The sequence below is a fragment of the Pseudorca crassidens genome, chromosome X, assembly GCF_039906515.1.
Source record: "Pseudorca crassidens isolate mPseCra1 chromosome X, mPseCra1.hap1, whole genome shotgun sequence".
Taxonomy (NCBI): Eukaryota; Metazoa; Chordata; class Mammalia; order Artiodactyla; family Delphinidae; genus Pseudorca; species Pseudorca crassidens.
The window spans coordinates 120,965,961-120,983,499 of record NC_090317.1 but is presented as its reverse complement, the minus strand read 5'-3'; the positions used below and the strand labels follow the sequence as shown (position 1 = coordinate 120,983,499).

At 41.2% G+C, this 17,539-nt stretch overlaps 1 long non-coding RNA gene across 3 annotated transcripts in view; it reads left to right on the top strand.

The window, feature by feature from the left end:
* Positions 1 to 17,539, top strand: part of LOC137216410 (uncharacterized) — a 204,894-nt gene that overhangs the window by 34,187 nt on the left and 153,168 nt on the right. For 2 of the 3 annotated variants that reach the window (XR_010939763.1, XR_010939762.1), the window contains one exon: positions 2,110 to 3,058. This is a non-coding gene — a long non-coding RNA (uncharacterized lncRNA). Of the gene's footprint in view, positions 1 to 2,109; positions 3,059 to 10,628; positions 10,678 to 17,539 lie in introns of those variants that run through there. The other variant, XR_010939764.1, reaches the window with a different exon arrangement.

Below are 17,539 nucleotides of genomic sequence, written 5' to 3'. Positions count from 1 at the left end.
TGTTGGAGACAGATCATTTGTTTTATATTTGGATGCAGTATAACAAACAGTGCCTTTTGAGCTATGAGGAGGACCCAGATATCACAAACATCTTATTTTCCCTATTAGTCTACCTTTCTAATTATTTCTTGTTTCTTTGACGACACAAGTGGCATGCAATAGGTTTGTAAATAAAAAGCACAAGTGGCACATTGCAGACCACCTGGTTGCTGTGTTACTTTTATTCGACTCTAAGAAAGTCGCATCCTACACATTAATTGGCATTTGTTTACAGGAGGGGAAAATGATGGCTTTTGAAAATATGACTCAGTGGAAACACTTCTCGTCACACTGGCTTGCAAATAGGATCACTGCACTCCCTTTGGGTACTATGGGTGATTCCACCGGGAGCCTGATTCTTCCCAACAGAGTGTTAATTAAAGAGAGCCACCTCTTGGCACCTCTCTTGCTCCAGCTACACTTCAGAGTCCTCCAGCCACCTCTTTAATCAACAACATGTGTTGGATGTCTACTTTTAGTGTGAGGCACTGCAGCTACCACCCTGATTTCAAAGGTGGTGGCAAGGACAGGGTTTTATTACATTACTTCAAAGTCAGGGCACCTAAACCTATGTCAGCGATGCCATTAATATCTGCCGTTGGCTTGGAATGATTGAATTTCCCAAGTAAAGTGTGAATTTCCTAGACGAGAGAGATCTTGCCTTTTTGTCTTTGCACCCCAGCACTTAGCGTATAGATCTCCTTATGTTTATCTAATAAATCCTTGTTTTCTTACTGGGCAGTAGCAATTTAATTTTGTGTGCCAACTTCTCTTAAAACTAAAAAAAAAAAAAAATGCATTAATTTGAAATGTAGAGGCTGGTCTTCAATGATAAACTTACTAAAAAAAGTGAAATACATTTTTAGGAAAATGGATGTATTAGGTCAGACTGCCATAACAAAACATCACAGACTGGGTGGCTTAAACAATAATAATTAATTTCTCACAGTTCTGGAGGGTGGGAAGTCCAAGATCAAGGTGCCGGGTGATTCGGAGCCTTGTGAGCCCTCTCTTCCTGGCTTGTTGATGGTAGCCTTTTGTAGTTTTCTTGCTGTATTCTAACAGGGGAAAGGGAAAGAGATCTTCCCCTTCTTATAAGGCCACAGTCCTATACAGAGCTCTACCCTTATGACCTCATTTAACCGTAATTATCTTCTAAAAGCCCTATCTATAAATACAGTCAGTTTGGTTGTTAGGACTTCAACATATGAATTTGGGGGGATACAGTCCAGTCCATAGCAATTGGATTGGACTAAAGGAGACACTTTAATTTTCGGACTCTCAGATTACCATGAAAACAACCAACTTAAACAAATTTGGTATTAATATTATTACCTTTTAATTTCATGTTTCAAAAATAAGTCAGTTTTTAGAATTTTATTTAAAGTTCGAAAATACACCAAACTAGAGTATTAAAAGTCAGGATAGCCATTCCTGGGGAGGGGGAGGATATAGTGACCGAAAGAGGGCACAAAGGGGACTTCTGGGTTGCTCCAGTGCTCCAGTTCCTGTTTGGGTGCTGATTCAAAGGATGTGATCAGTTTGTGAATACTTGCTGAGCTGTTCATACATAATGATTTGTGCACTTATCTGTATGTGTGTTATAGGTCAACCAAAAACTAAAACACAAAAGAAAAATAAATCTGAGTCATGCATTTAGTACCAGAGGTAAACTATACAATTATCCCATTTTGTCCCAACCTAAACAGCAAAGAGGCTACTCCTCCTTTGTCTTTTTTAGTTCAGAAAGTCACTAGAGGTTAAAATCTAATGAGTGGGAGCATACAAAGAAGATTATCCCTGTATAAAGTTGACATAGTATTATCTTCCCACCAGTACCACCAGAACTGCAGACACAGTGAAAATTTCTGCCTGACATTGCTTGATGTTGTTTTTCTCCGCCTGGTAGCTCAGCAGCTGCAGGCTAAAAATCCAGGTTTCCGGGGAGAGGAGGAAAGCTTTCTGCGGAAGGGGCAATACGGGCTCCAGATCAGGGGCATAGCCGGGGTCCTCTTGTAAGTGGTGGCCGTTTTAAACAGGTTGTAAACCAACATTTTCATGTTGATCTAGAAAGTTCCAGCTGCCCTAGGAAGAGGCTTTGGATCTGCGCAAGTGCCAAAGCTGGCTTTTCAAGATAATGTATGGGGACTTCCCTGGTGGCGCAGTGGTTAAGAATCTGTCTGCCAATGCAGGGGACATGGGTTTGAGCCCCGTTCCGGGAAGATCCCACATGCCAAGGAGCAACTAAGCGCATGCGCTACAACTACTGAGCCTGTGCTCTTGAGCCCGTGAGCCACAACTACTGAGCCCACACGCCACAACTACTGAAGCCCGTGCGCCTAGAACCCATGCTGCACAACAAGAGAAGCCTGCGCACCGCAACGAAGGGTAGCTCCTGCTCGGTGCAACTAGAGAAAGCCCCCGTGCAGCAGCGAGACACAACGCAGTCAAAAATCAATCAATTAATTATTTAATTTAAAAAAAGATAATGTATGGAGCTTCAGAGTCAAATGATATGTTTGTATGGATGTCAGTGTCCTTAGAAGCATCACTCTCACACACCCAAGGTGGAGCTTGTCTTCTCGAAAGACGATCGCAGTTAAGGAGTTTGCACCGTGTGACCTTTTAGATCAGCCTGTGGCCGCTTTGCAGAAACCTTCGAGGTTTACAAATGGGTTACTGCTCAAATTCCAGAACACCAGGACTGTGCTCCATTGTCCCCAGCTCTCACATTCAGTATTTTATTGTTTCACATTGTGCTTTAACTTCCTCCAGGAGGTTAACAGCAGAAGCCAGCTGAACATGTTGAAAACCTTTTACTTACGTTTGTGGAGCTGACTGTGCCACACAGGTGAATGGAAATTTCTTTGTTCCAGGAGGGCTGGCTCTTTCAACAGTTATCTTGGTGCTCTTGTATTGTCTGTCATGTGTAAAACAAACACATTTACCTCTATTTACCTTTTATGAATGTTGAGATGTAATTTTGAAAATAACTGCATAAAATGCTTTTACAATAAACTTTGGAGCTCTTAGTTGTCATTTCTCTGCGGAAATGTTCCCTCGTGGAAAGTAATGATTTTTAAGTTGTTGAAGGTGTTGAAAAGTTCTGACTTGTTGTTTGTGGGTTGTGTGTGTGTATGGGTAACAGGCCTATCTCTTGGTGCTTACCTAAGTTAAGAGACTCTAGACTTTCATGATCACATTAGTCTCTAGGTGTTGGTATATTTCCAAGCCTTTGGGGATGTAGGTCTTTTCTTCACCATTACCCACCCCTTGACATTCAGAATGTCCTTAGACCACCAGCATCGGCTTGCTTACCCAGGAGCTTGTTAGAAATGCAAAGTCTGGGGCCCCACCTTAGATCCAGTATCTAATAACAGAATCTGCATTTTAACGAGCTCTCCAGTGATTCTTACATACATACAGATGAATCAGCAAGTAGGCCATGGCAGGAATTGAGAGATCCTTCTTCTCAAAACGTCTGCCGCCGGGCCAGTACTGCTATTATTTAGGATGAATCTCTCGAGTTTAAGCCGCTTATTATGAAAAACTCCCTGGCCTGCGTAACTAAGTAAGTCATTTTCAGTTCAAAGCCTTCACGTGAATCCATCCACTCACACCTTTCCAACTCGACAGATGGCAGAGAGTAGGTTGACTGAGGAGTGAGGGCGGGAGGAGGGAAGTGGAGTAGAAAATGCAGGGAATTTTCCTTGGTGGAAGAAAGTAGGCAGAGTCCATAACGACGGCACACTGGAGTAGTGCTGCGGGGTGGCAGGAAGGAACAAAATAGCAGTGACACAGCAGTGGGCACAACAATGGTAAATAACTGTTGGTGAGGGCATTCCTAAGCTTGTTTGACAATAATAATCACCTGGGGGATGAGGGGGACTTCCTAAAACATAAAGTTTCCTCTAGAGGCAGGGAATTATGGAATATTCACCCTGGTTTATCCTTTGTTCACTCTGGGCTTGTGACATCTGAAACTCTCGGGGAGAAATATCTGTATTTTAAATAAGTGCCTCAGGTATTCACATCCACAGGCATGGCTGAGTGAATGGAGAGCTTGGATCCTGTGCCTGATGCTCTATAAATATTCTTTCCAGCGCTCACAATAAGCCTAGAAAATCTTACGGCATTTTACCAACTGCCTTTTGTGACAGAGAAGTTCAGTAGATTGCCCATTGTCACACAGGCAGTGTGGATGGATTCCATCCCAGATCTGTCTGACTCCAAAGCCTTTGTTCTCTCTACTCTGTCCTACCATAACCTTATACAAAGCCACTGTGGCCCAAAGGTTATTCTACCCAGAACACACTCTGGTTGCCCCAACCCCACTTTTGGGGGGTGGCAGTTTCTACAGAGTTTCTATAACTTGACCTGAAGTTATGACATAAGCGTTCAGATTTGGGTGGAGTTGTTCAAGGAAACCACGCTCGCTGATGAACTCGTAAGGATGCCTCCTCCTGCTGCAGTTAATAACCAGCAACCCAGAGCTGGGATGCTGGTCCCAAAGGGATGAAAAACAGGGCTCTCCCAGGTAAATGAGAATTTCTGGTTGCTTGGTATCAAAGCAGTTTCCAAAAGTGATGGAAGCAGGCACATATTGCTCCTATCCTCTGAAACCTTATTTTGTTTCAAGAAATCCCTAGAAAGAAAACACACTAATTTAATACAGCAATGTTAAATAGTGATAGTAGCGAGAGTGGGGCACCATCTGGTGCATTTGATTAATTGTCAAGGTTGGCTTTTCTTTAAATGCTGCTTATTGCTCAGTCCACCCATCTTCAATTACTAGACCTAGAAGTCGTCTGGTGGTGATGTCTTAGTATTACAAGAGTGTCCTTGCATATTAAATTCCTCAACTTGGGCTCAATTTGGGAACTCAGATGCAACATTTGACCTTCATCTATATTTAATCTCCTGTTATTGGTTACAGCCACCATCATAGATTTGCTTCAGAAACTTTTGATTCTGATTCTGTTGTCTAAGACAGTGGTCTCCCATGCGGGGTGTGTAAACCCCAAAATGATCCACTGGGATGTGGAAAACAAATATTACCGGTTTCATTAAAATTTTTATTTTATATGTAAATATTTAATAAGGTAGACCATGTATAAAATTTATAACTAAACACATGTAAATATACTGGGGGGAGCGTACGTGATTAAAAAGTTCTGGCCCTTTGCGATACTGGCTCACTAAAGTTTATAAGATTTTCATGCAGTATATCAAGTCTTCCTACCAGTGTCACGTTTTCTGCTTACTTGATAAGAGTGCCCTCATCCTTGTCAATTCAATTTGTGTTTATCCTATGTAGAATCATGTGCTAAATGTTCCAGTGTATATATAAGCATAAGGCATATTTTACTGCTCTTAGGAAGTTTACTATCTGGAATGGGGACGATGATAATGGTAGTGATTTTGGAGGAGGTTACAAGAATAATGAGGGTGTCGATGGTGACGGTGATGATGACGATGGCCAAGAAAGAGAAAAGGAGAAGAAAGCCTTATTTATGGTTGACATGAAAGCAAAATTGGAGTTGACTGCTTCCTCTCCCTGCTCTCTGGTAATGTGACATCTTTCCTTAGCAGTGATGCTCTTCCCAGCTTGTTCATCTTGCTTCCAATGCAGCTTAAAAATACTTTTTAGTCATCTTCAGCATGTACTATAATTCTCAGCTTCCTAGGGTTTAAGCCTTGGGAACAGGAGGTTTTCCTAGGCCCCTACCACTCTTCTGTATTTTGGTCCTCGGTGCTCCGCAAGCTGGGAAAGCTGTGAGTCATGACTCCCATATGGTGGGATTCCCTCCCTTCCCCTCGATCTACATGCCTGCCCAGCCATCTGCTGCCACTCTCAAGGTTATGGAGCAAGAGATGACACAGGGAAGGGAAAGGAAAACACCAGGAAAATGAACACTGTTTTATAAATAAAACTGAAAAAAGCTGTATTTTCTTATTATAAAAGCAATTTGTATTCATTACAGGAATATCAGAAAATGAAGCATAAAAACAAATCAAACAAAACGAAACACAATCTCCCTCAGAGCATCGTTAATTATTATAACCATCTCCTTGTATGTTTTTCCAAACCTGCATCCCGTATCTATCTATGTAGCTAGCTATCAAACAAAATGGGATCATTACCACATTATTTTGTAACCTGTTTTTTAATATTGAATTATGAACATCTTGCCATGTCCATAAATATATCCCTACACTAGCATTTTTAATGTTTAAGGAATATTTTCTATGCAAGGCATTATTCCAATTGCTGCACTTTATATACAAAAATAGGCAAGATTGTCTCTGCCCTCATGTGGGTAACATAATTATTTTCTCTATGTAATATTTAGGTCATTTCCATATTTTTGCTTTTACAAAAACGCTGTGATGAATTTCCTTGTGGCTAAATCTTTGCATATACTCATAATTTTTGAATGATTGCGTTGGCTACTCTGTTTGCCCCTCTGGGTTTACTCCCCATGCTTCTTTGCCTTGCTATGTGGCCCTCATCGCTGGGCTCATTTACCCTCTGGCAATGGGAAGCACAAGCAGGACATTGGAGGAGGGTAGTAGAGAGAGATGGGTGATATATTCTGACTCACGCCTTCCCTCCTTATGGATTGTCATTAGCTACCTTCTTGCATTGATGATGGCTTTTGTGCCTGGGCGCCCTTCTCCCAGAGCTCAGTTTTCAGGGAGTTGCTCACACCATGACACTGCACCATTTCTTTTTGGTTTACCTTAACGTTGCCGTAGAGAGTTCTTCATTAAACCCTCTCACTTACCCCATGGCTGTAGGGATGGAAAAATTTTCCTTTCTTCCCTTCTAGGTTCTTTGGCTGGTCTAAGAATCAAATTGACATATGACAGACTAACAGGAGAAAAACAAATTTAATTTTGTACGTAAAGGGAGCACCATATAAAAAATGAGACCCAAGGGTAAGTCAGGCAATTGAGGCTTATAGCCCATCCCAAGCTAAGGAACGGGATAGGAGCCTGAGGCTTCAAAGGGGAGGGGGGCCGGGAATTCCCTGGCAGTCCAGTGGTTAGGACTCTGTGCTTTCATTGTGGAGGACCCGTGTTCAATCCCTGATCCGGGAACTAAGATCCCGCAAGCCAAGAGGTATGGCAAAAAAAAAAAAAAAAAAGTTGATAAAAGGGGAGGGGTGTAATTCACAGGATGATAAGAAGGGCAGATGTTTGCTCTGCCATACAGATAGGTCGTTCAGATAAAAAGTTATCTCTGGTAGTAGCTCTCTTTCTGGGCCAGGCCCCCTATTTAAATTCTTTTAGGTAGTTAAGGGAGAGGTAAAAGTTTGTCTTGAATCTACTGGGTCTTGATTGCCTCCAGCTCAAAACAGTTCACACGCCAAAGTGGCACATTGTGGGGTAACCTGTTCTGCTCCCCTGCCGTTTGTTTCGTAGCAGGACCCTGGATGGTAAAAGCATAGTCCTTTCCCTAGCATATTCTGCATCCCTAACTGCTTACCTGCGTTGGGTCATGTAGAAAAGTCAAGAACTCCCTTTTCTCTTTTGACTTAAGACCTAGACACCAGTGACCACTGAGCTGCCGTCTCCCATTTCTTTCTGCTGGACCTTTTCATAACTGCCATGGGGATCTCTCAAACTATGACTGAGGCACTCTGGCAGGGAGCACAAGAGAGAACCAGGAGAGCCCTTCAGCCCTCCAATTTGGAACTTTGACTGCAAGGACCGTGCTACCTTCACTTTGTTCTCGATGCCCGAAATCCTCGCTGGAGTCACAGTGAATTGGAAGAGGTTGTGTGACCATTTCTTAACCTTTTAAACATCTGAGCTCATAGCAAAATTTGTTTCTTTAATTCTTTCTTCACTTCAGACTTGTGGTATTACAGTATTCTTATTACATATACAGAACTGTATTTTTAGAGCTTCTAGCTTGAATTTGAGTCCCCTGATACTATCTCTTCTGTGATTCTGTCTTTTCTGTGAATCAGTAGAAATGTGTTTCTTTAAAGTCTACATCCAGTTTTACCTTCCTCGCCTTTTGGATTTTTAGATAATGCTATCTCTTTCTTCAAAGGTTCTTCACACTTCTGTTTAACCAGTTCTCAGCTGTTAAGAATTGTCTGTCCCATTTTTTTGTCTACCTTGTGTTCAATGAAATTGCTAGCAAAACTAGTCCAAGAATGATCAAATATTCTTCTTTTTAGTGAGACGAAATTTTTGATGTGCACATATTTGGGGTTCCCATCTTATTGCTGTGCTCCAGGCCTCTGCCCCCTGGTGCTTTACCTTGTTCTGAAATTCCAATTCCCACAGGTGGGCACTTAGAAGGAGTTTGGCTTCAGAGTCAGAAAGATCTGGAGTTAAATCCCATCACTTACTGGCTTTGTCACTTTAAGGCTTCTATCTTTACTGAGTTTCAAGTTTCCTGACTTACCTCACAAGGTTGTCAGGAGAAGTAAATGAGATGACCCATGTGGAAATAATCTAGCATAGCATGTGGAAATGTGGTTTCTCAGACTAAGTCACTTTCTCCTCTCTCCCTCCCCTCCCTCTCTCCTCCCCACGTCCCCTCCCCTGTCACATGCTCTCCTCTTCCTTCCCTTCCTCCCTCTCCACTTCTCCTTCCTCCTCCCCGCGCCCCCACCCCCGCCACTCCTCTCCCCTTTAACCTGTCCTGTAAGACAGACATGAGGATAAGAGGGGTTAAAAGCCAAGTCATTTTATTTCTCCTTAGAAACAGACCAAAAAGTGCAGGGAATTATATGCAGAAGGAAAACCACCTTATAAATCCAGGCCCCAAAAGGCCTTTCCAGCACTTCTGAGTTCTCTCATGAACTCTTTCCTTGTAGCATCAAGGACACAAAGAATGATGTGAAGTTGCTGATAACAGTCATTATTTTCCCAGTCTTTGAAAAAATGACTGCCCAGTGTGTCAGACTGAAGAGTTGTTGTGGTGAATAAGATAAACTCTAAAAGTGTTTACATAATATGTCAAATGGTCTTATCTGGTGGAAGGGAGCTGACTGGCTAACATGTGCCAGTTCAGTAATTCTAAGATGTTTGGAGTTGGGTTGGAAGGATGATCCTTTGTTTCAGGAAACTGCTGTATCAGCTGATAAGGGCTTCTTCAAAGGCTAGCTGGAGAAATGCATTGTGAGTCCTTTGCACCAGAATTCAGACTTCACTTGATCCCTATTTCTCAATTTTTACAAATTTTTAACTTTTCAAGGAAACTAGATTGGTCTTAAGATCTTTTAAGAATTAATTTCAGGGCTTCCCCGGTGGCGCAGTGGTTAAGAATCAGCAGGGAACACGGGTTCGAGCCCTGGTCCGGGAAGATCCCACATGCCGCAGAGCAACTAAGCCTGTGTGCCACAACTACTGAGCCTGCACTCTAGAGCCTGCGAGCCACAACTACTGAGCCCGTGTGCCACAACTACTGAAGCCTGCGTGCCTAGAGCCTGTGCTCTGCAACAAGAGACGCCACCGCAATGAGAAGCCCGCACACCACAAAGAAGAGTAGCCCCCGCTCCCTGCAACCAGAGAAAAGCCCGTGCGCAGCAACGAAGACCCAACACAGCCAAAAATAAAATAAATTTTTTTAAAAATTAAAAAAAAATTGGTTTCACAATATTATGACAGAAAATATATTTTTAACTTAAATTTGTATTACATAATATTTTATGTATGCAAAAATAATAAACGTAGTATATAATATATATGTAAGTTGTGAGAAATATTAAAATATAGACACACAGGGCCTAGAACATTAATATCTGGGCTCTCCTCCATTGATTTCTACTTCTCCTGCAAAAATAACTGCTCTTCTAAATTTTGCATTCCCATTCATTAAAAATAAAACACTTTTACCGTATATAGATGCATTCCTAAACAGTTTGTTTAGTTTTGCTTGTTTTTGAGCTGTATCAAAATGGCATCATAACATATGTAGTGTTTTTTCTCTCAAGTTTTTAACATTCATCATTTCATCCATGTTGTTGTCTGTAGCTGAAGTTCATTCATTTTTACTACTGTTCCTATGTTCCATTTGGTGAGCATACCGCAGTTCATTTATCCATAGTACTATCTATGAACATTTTGGTTGTTTATTGTTTCCAGGTGTTTTCTTTTTTAATAATAGTCTTGTTAACATAGATGAGAAATATAATAATAAGAATTTTTAGTGTTCTTTTGTCAAATTGTCATAAACACTAGATTGATTTGTATAGTGTTCCTTCGAGCTTTTTCTATTTTATTATTCCCATTTATCACCTAAAGAAGCTTAGATGCAGGAAAAAATATAAATGATTTGCCCATGCTCTGTTGTCACTGATGCTTATTTCCACTGCTGTTAACTTCAAGAACCAGTTAAGTCCCCTCTTGGTTCTTGTCTGAACAGAGAAGAGTCCCTTCCATTCTGACACCAGAACTAGAAAGATATTTATTTCAATTTCACAAAACTTATGATCCGAGACATTTTGTCACAGTGAAAATAAAATAAGCTCAAGAGGCAGACAGATTTGGGTTTTAAAATACTGGCATCAGCACTTGTAGCAGGGGTAGTCTTGTGCTAATTACTTTATTCTCCCAATCCCCAGGTGGAGATCGCAATGCTTTCCTCACATGATGGCTCACTGATTATGTCAGGTAAGACGTGTGAAAGGCCCAATCATCACATTATAAAACAAAGAATACAGGAGGCTCACAGCCTGACCAATGGGACTTGTGATCTTAGCCTAAAAAAATGACACAGATGGAATAGAAAGAGGTCAGTTTGGGTTTGTGCCATTTCTAATCCTTTTGTGGATGGTTCTGGCTCAGAATAGAGGAATAGCGAGGTCCTTTGTTGACTTGATGGTAATATAATGTTTTGGCTTTGCTTAGGATACCAGCTTTTTCTTCCCAAACCTATCTCGTGGGTTATTTTAACAGTCCGTTCATTAGTAGCATAAGATTCCTTTGTGCTTTGTTTGACTGGCAAAGAAGCAAAAACCCATCACGGTGGTTTCTAATAATTAAGGAGATTATGCATTTTCCGCTGAAGAAAAATGTAAGTTATTTAATGTGAATTAATGTTAATTAGTTAATAATGTTAAAGTCATTGCATAAAGCATTTAAATCCAGGTATTGGACTGGAGCTCCAAAGGGAGTGTGACCTGGTCTGTCTTGTTCTCCACTCTGTCCCCAGTGCCTAGCACAGTGACTGTACATAATAGTTGCTAATCAATATTTGATGAATGAATCAATAAATGAAAGTGAAACCGCACACCTGGTCTCAGATTGGGACTCGAACCCAATCGCACCTCAGATGGGACCCGAACCCAGCCAAAACTTGGATTGGAACTTAAACCCACGGGCTGGGATTCCAACCCAGCCAAAATTCAGATTGGGAGTTGAACCCACTGTCTTTAAATTAAAATCACTCACCCGGTGTCAGGACTTACTGAAGCTCTGGTTCTTTATGTCTCAGCAAGAGGCAAAGTGATAGGCAAGAAGTAGATTTATTAATATAGAACGCTTGTGAGGGATACAAGTGGGCAGATAAGGGGGCTCTGCCCCAATAACTAAATGGGAAAGCCAGTTTATTTAGGGAGATACACACTCCATAGACAGAGTGAGGGCCATCTCAGAAGGTGAGAGGCCCTGGGAGATACACATTCCATAGACAGAATGCAATCAGTCTCAGAAGGTGAGAGCACCAGAGGTGTGGTGGTTAGTTTTTTGGGTTTTTTTAAAACATCTTTATTGGAGTATAATTGCTTTACAGTGGTGTGTTAGTTCCTGCTTTATAACCAAGTGAAATCAGCTATACATATACATATATTCCCCTATCTCTTCCCTCTTGTGTCTCCCTCCCACCTTCCCTATCCCACCCCTCTAGGTGGTCACAAAGCTGATCTCCCTGGGCTATGTGGCTGCTTCCCACTAGCTATCGGTTTTACAGGTGGTTAGTTTTTATGGGCTGGGTAATTTCATAGGCTAACGAGTGGGAAGATTATTCCAACTATTTCGGAGACGGGATGGGGATTTCCAGGGATTGGGCCACCACCCACTTTTTTGCCCTTTATAGTCAGCCTTGGAACTGTCATGGCACCTGCGAGTGTGTCATTTAGCATATGCTAATGTATTACAATGAGCATATAATGAGGCTCAAAGTGTACAGGAAGTCGAATCTTCCTCCAGCTTGGGCCTAATTGGTTCTAACCAGTTTTTGTCATATCCTCAACGGCTATGTCATTCTTTTCAAAGGTTGTGCCCTGTCCCCCTCCCTCCTGTCTCAAAAGGACTACCTACCTCTCTTTGTCTTTTCTTATTGCAAAAATCATTTTTTTTCATGTTCCAAATCTTGAATAATGGAGGCTTAGGATACCGTATGAGTTAGTCAACAAGTAAGCATTGCCCTCTTGGAGCGTTTATCTTTGAAATACAAATATTCTAAGGAGTAACATATTATAATGTTAAAGAACTAAAGGATACAGCGAATTTAGCAAATTTAGCTAACGTTTAGGCTCATCCTCAGCCTGGGCTCTCAGAGAGGGGACTTGGAGAAGGGAACAAGAAGGCACAAAGACCTTCATGAATTAGTTTAACTGGAATGACTTGAATTGGAAGCTTGACTGCTGACTACTTGCTAATATTCATAGATGGAAGGAAGGAGACTGACAGAATGGGGGCAGGAGAAGAACAAGGCCTAATCTTGGAGTCTAGACCTCTGTGAGAGAAAGGAGTCCTGAGTGGAGGGTATCTGAACAACTGAAGAGAAACTAGAGGATGATACACCTTGCATGAAGAAGCGGAGGGCCAGGTAGACAAACCTTGTCTACATGCCCATATAGATCACAGCGGTCTCAAGATAAAGAGTAATAGCCTTCATTCATTCATTTGTTTATTCAACAGACATGCAGTGAATGCCTTCATTGTTCCAGGTAGTCTTCTAGGTGCTTGGGATATATGAGTGATGAAAACAGAGATCCTGCCCCAATGGAGTTTATATGCTAGTGAGGAGAGACAGACAATAAGCAAAAGAGAGAATAAGTAGACAAACCAAACAGCTTGTTAGGAAGTGACACTAGCAACAGAAAAAAATGTGGAGCAGGAAAAGGGACAGTGGATGTGGGAGGAAAAGGGGAGTCACTGGAGAATTTTGAGCAGAGAAAGCAACATGATCTGACATGTGTAGGGGTGGAAAAATTCTCCCTTCTTCCCTTCTAGGTTCTTTGGCTGGTGTAACAATTTAATTGACATAAGACAAATTAACAGGAAAACATTTTAATTTCATATGTGTGGGACCCCCAAAGATATGAGACCCAACAGCAAGTTGGGCAGTTGAGGCTTATATCCCATCAATTGCAACAAAATAATTCACATGCCAAAGAGGCATATTTGGTGGTCATGTATTCTGCTCCCCCTCACACGTTACAGAAGTTCCCATCCCTCTGACTGCTAGAGTGTGTGTGTGGCAGGGACAAGTTTAGGCAGGGAAACCTGTTGGAGGGTATTATAGTTAGCCAGGCAAAAGGCCAGGTGCTTGGACCAGGGTGGTACCAGTGAGCTGTTAAGAGGAGATCAGATTGTGGATATATTTTTAAGGTAAAGCCATCAGGATTTCTTGAGGAATTGGATATGGAATGACAGAAAATGAGGGGACTTGAGAATGTGTCAAGATTTTTTGCCTGAGCAGTTGAAACATGTACTGCCATTACCTGAGATGGGAAGGCTGCTGGTAGAGAAGGTTTGGGGGGAAAAGATTTGGAAATGTTGAGTTTGAGATGTACACAGTCAGATGTAGATGCTTGGAGTTTGGATAGAAGTATGGGCTGGAGATATATTTGGAGGAGTTAAAGGCATTTTGTAGAATTTAAAGCCTTGAGACAGGCTGAGATCATACAGGGAGTGGCAGATAAAGAAAAAAAGGAGCCAGGATTGGGCCCTGGAGCATTACAGGGAAAGAAGAAAAACCCAGCAAAGAGACTGAGAAGATCCAACCAGTGAGATGAGAAAACGAAAAGAGGGTGGGTCCTGGCGACCAAGTGAAGAAGTGTGTATCAGGAAGGGATTATACACTGTGCAAAACGTTGCTTCTAGGTCAGAGTAAGAGAAAACTTAGCCATAAATTCAACAATGTGAAGATCACTAGTGAACTTGGAACAATGGAGAGCAGCTTCAGTGGAGTGATGGGGTCAAAGGCATAACTGATGTGAATTTAAGGGAGAATGGGAGGAGAGGGATTGAAGATGGCAAGAACAGAGGACTATTCTGAGGAAAGACCTACCTTCCTGGAAAGTTATTTGGCAACAAATTTTTCAAAATAAATAATTAAATTATTTTAATTATGAAAATTTAAAAATTAAATGATTTGTAATCAGTATATGTATTTTAAAGGATGCTCTCTGACTCAGTAATTCTAAGAAGTTTTTGTTGTTGTCTTCTGTTTTCTAAGAAAAAATAATCAGAGATTTACACTAAGGCCTAGATCTTTAAACACAAGGATGCATATGGCCTCTCCATGTGACATGGGCTTCTTCACAGTGTGGTGGCTGGTTTAACAGGGCAGGAGAGCCAGGTGAGAGCTGCATGCTAATATCACCTTGGGGGCTTTTCAAAAATGTCTGCCTTCAACTCCCAGAAATTCTAATTTCATTGGTCTGGAATGGATCCAGGTATTGATATTTGTATAAGCTCCCCAGGTGATTTTGTATGGCCACGGTTAAGAACCACTGCTCTCATAAAGAGCACACGAAACAAAAAGATTTGGCTTCCCAGGCATCTGCTGCCAGCAGTGTTTGATATGGCATCTATTGGGCTCCAGAGGTTCCAGTCATGTCATGTGACATTCAAAGGCTTGCCAAAGAAATGAAGAAAATGCTCGAAGCAGTCAGATAACTAATTGCAATCATTACAGAGCTCCACAGCTCTCCTCTGGCTGCTTCAGAATGATGGTGGATGGGCCCAGAGCCCATGTGTTTTACAAGGATATCCTGGCAACCTGTAAGGGCTGAGTTGAAGAACTAGACTGGCACTCCTGGTTGCTTTGTTCTTAAGGTGGCAGTTAGATCAGTCAAATGCCAAGTGGAGTTTTCCCCATCATTCCTGAAGATGTAATCTCTGCACCTGAAAAACCAATGCCCCTGTTTTATTATTTGGTCAGCAGCTAAAATGAGCAGATACACATGAGTGTTAGCCGGGACTCTTCTGAAGTACTCCCAGTAGACACCACAAGGAATTAAGATCCTGTTAGTTTTTAACCTGACACAAGATGTCACCATTGCTCCTGTGCTTTTAGCAATAACAGTATAAAGTTAAACAGCAGTGAGTTTGACTCCTCGATTACACAAGTTTCCCCCCCCTCACAGGGAGATGAGTGAGGGCGTTCTGTTGATGAGCTTCATTAATCTATAGTCCATCTCACCCATCCAAGTTAAAAGTATTTATATATAAACACTGATTTTTCCCCCTTACATCAGCTGTGGATCAAAATCAATATCTCTTTGTGAACCCTTCACAGAGAAACTTTTGTGGAGGTGACTGTAAAACAAGATAAGCTGACATTTTAGCTGGAAAAGCGGAGATCGTGTTTTAGTTTGCCTTCACTGCCGCTGACAATGTTGAAATGATCTCTTGCCACCATGCTTAGTTTGGTGCCAAAGCGGAAAAAAAGGCATGGACATTATCCCAGGGTACCAATGGCTAAGAAGTTGGGTGGGTAAAAGATCATTGGAGCACTAAAACATCGTCGGAAATGTTGCCAAGATGGAATACTGACAGAACTTCTCTTACACACAGCACTGTGCATGATCGGAAGGAACACTTTGCAAAGTTGCTTGGAGGTGAAGATGGTGAACTCAGAGTAGAGCTGAGTGAAGTGTAGAATTTGGGGACTGGACTTGCATTACTGGGAATATTAAGAGAGGCTGGAACTAGCAAGCATCCTAATGCTCTGCCATTCCCCTACACTGCCTCTCTATATAAACACTGAGCATCACTAAAGAATATCCATTTGAAGGAGTGCCTAATTATTACTTTGCTCTAGGTTTCCACACCAAAATATCAATATCGATTGACTCAGGCTTGTGGAATTATGGTGATTAATTTGTTTATTTTCTAATTTTTCTATGAGTATGTAACTAGAACAAAAGATCTCGAAACAACACGAACTATACACTATATGATTCCAATTATGTGACATTCTTGAAAAGGCAAAACTATGGAGACAGTAAAAAGATCAGTGGCTGCCAGGTGTTGGTGGCAGGGTAAGGGAGGGATGAATAGGCAGAGCACAGGATTTTTAGGGCAGTGAAAATACTCAGTATGATACCATAATGATGAGTACATGTCATTATACATTTGTCCAAACCCAAAGAATATACAACACCAAGAGTGAACCGTAATGTAAACTATGGACTTTGGGTGATTATGATATGTCAACATAGGTTCATCACTTGTCACAAATGTACAAGTGATGAACTCGGGTGGGGGTGTTGAAAATGGGGGAGGCTGTGCATGTGTGGAAGGCAGGGGAATATGGGAAATCTCTGTTCCTTCTCAAATTTGCTGTGAACCTGTAACTACCCTAAAAAAACCCCATGATTCCAGAGATTTATAATGAAGGAAGGTGTGTATGTGTTATTTACATTGTTATTGTTATAATAAATTATTATTGTTATTAAAAGTTAAGAAAATATTATCATCTATTTTCTAGTCAATCTAGATGCAGATGTAGCTAAAGCTCTGTGTTAGTCAGGGTCCTGGGAGGAAGTACATGACACGTTCAAATGATGTAATTTAAAGAGAGTTCTAATGAAGAGACTATTTCTGAAGATGTGGGTAGAATGGAGGGAAATCGTAAGGGAGAGTGCAGTACCTGAGGATAGATCATTAGAATTATTATTGCCATTAGGTCTGGAGGGCAAGAGGAGAGAGAGCTTTATGGACCACCCAACTGGAGTTGTGAAAATAAGTCTTTCTCTCTCACTCCAACCTCTGCTGTATAGCCAATTCAACTAAGACTGTTGGTGTGGTCCACATGAGTCAAATTCCCAGGATACTCAATGAAAGGAGCAGGACAAAGAGTAGATCTGAGGGGGAAATAAAAGATGTACAGCAGTAATTCTTTTTAAATTCATTTTTATTATATGATTCTACAAATTCATATGGTTCTACAAGGTTTTCAAAGAAAATGAACAATCTCTTTTCCCACCTTTTTGCATCCCTGTTACCCACTTTTAAGAGTCAACCACTTTTGATTGCATTAACTATTTTTTTCTGGAATTTATCTCCTTATTTTAAATCAACACTGATATTTCTAATTTTTTCTAATTCAATGTTATTAATTGATTTCTTACTACTGAGGCTGAGGATTTAACTCTCTTACCTCCCCTTCCTATGTCACACTGAGTTCCAAAACACACTTGCTTACCCTATCCCATCCTACAGTACGGTTATACCAAATTTTAAAAAATTAGATCAGAATTCAGTATTCATGTTGTGATTTTGTAACTATTATGCATAA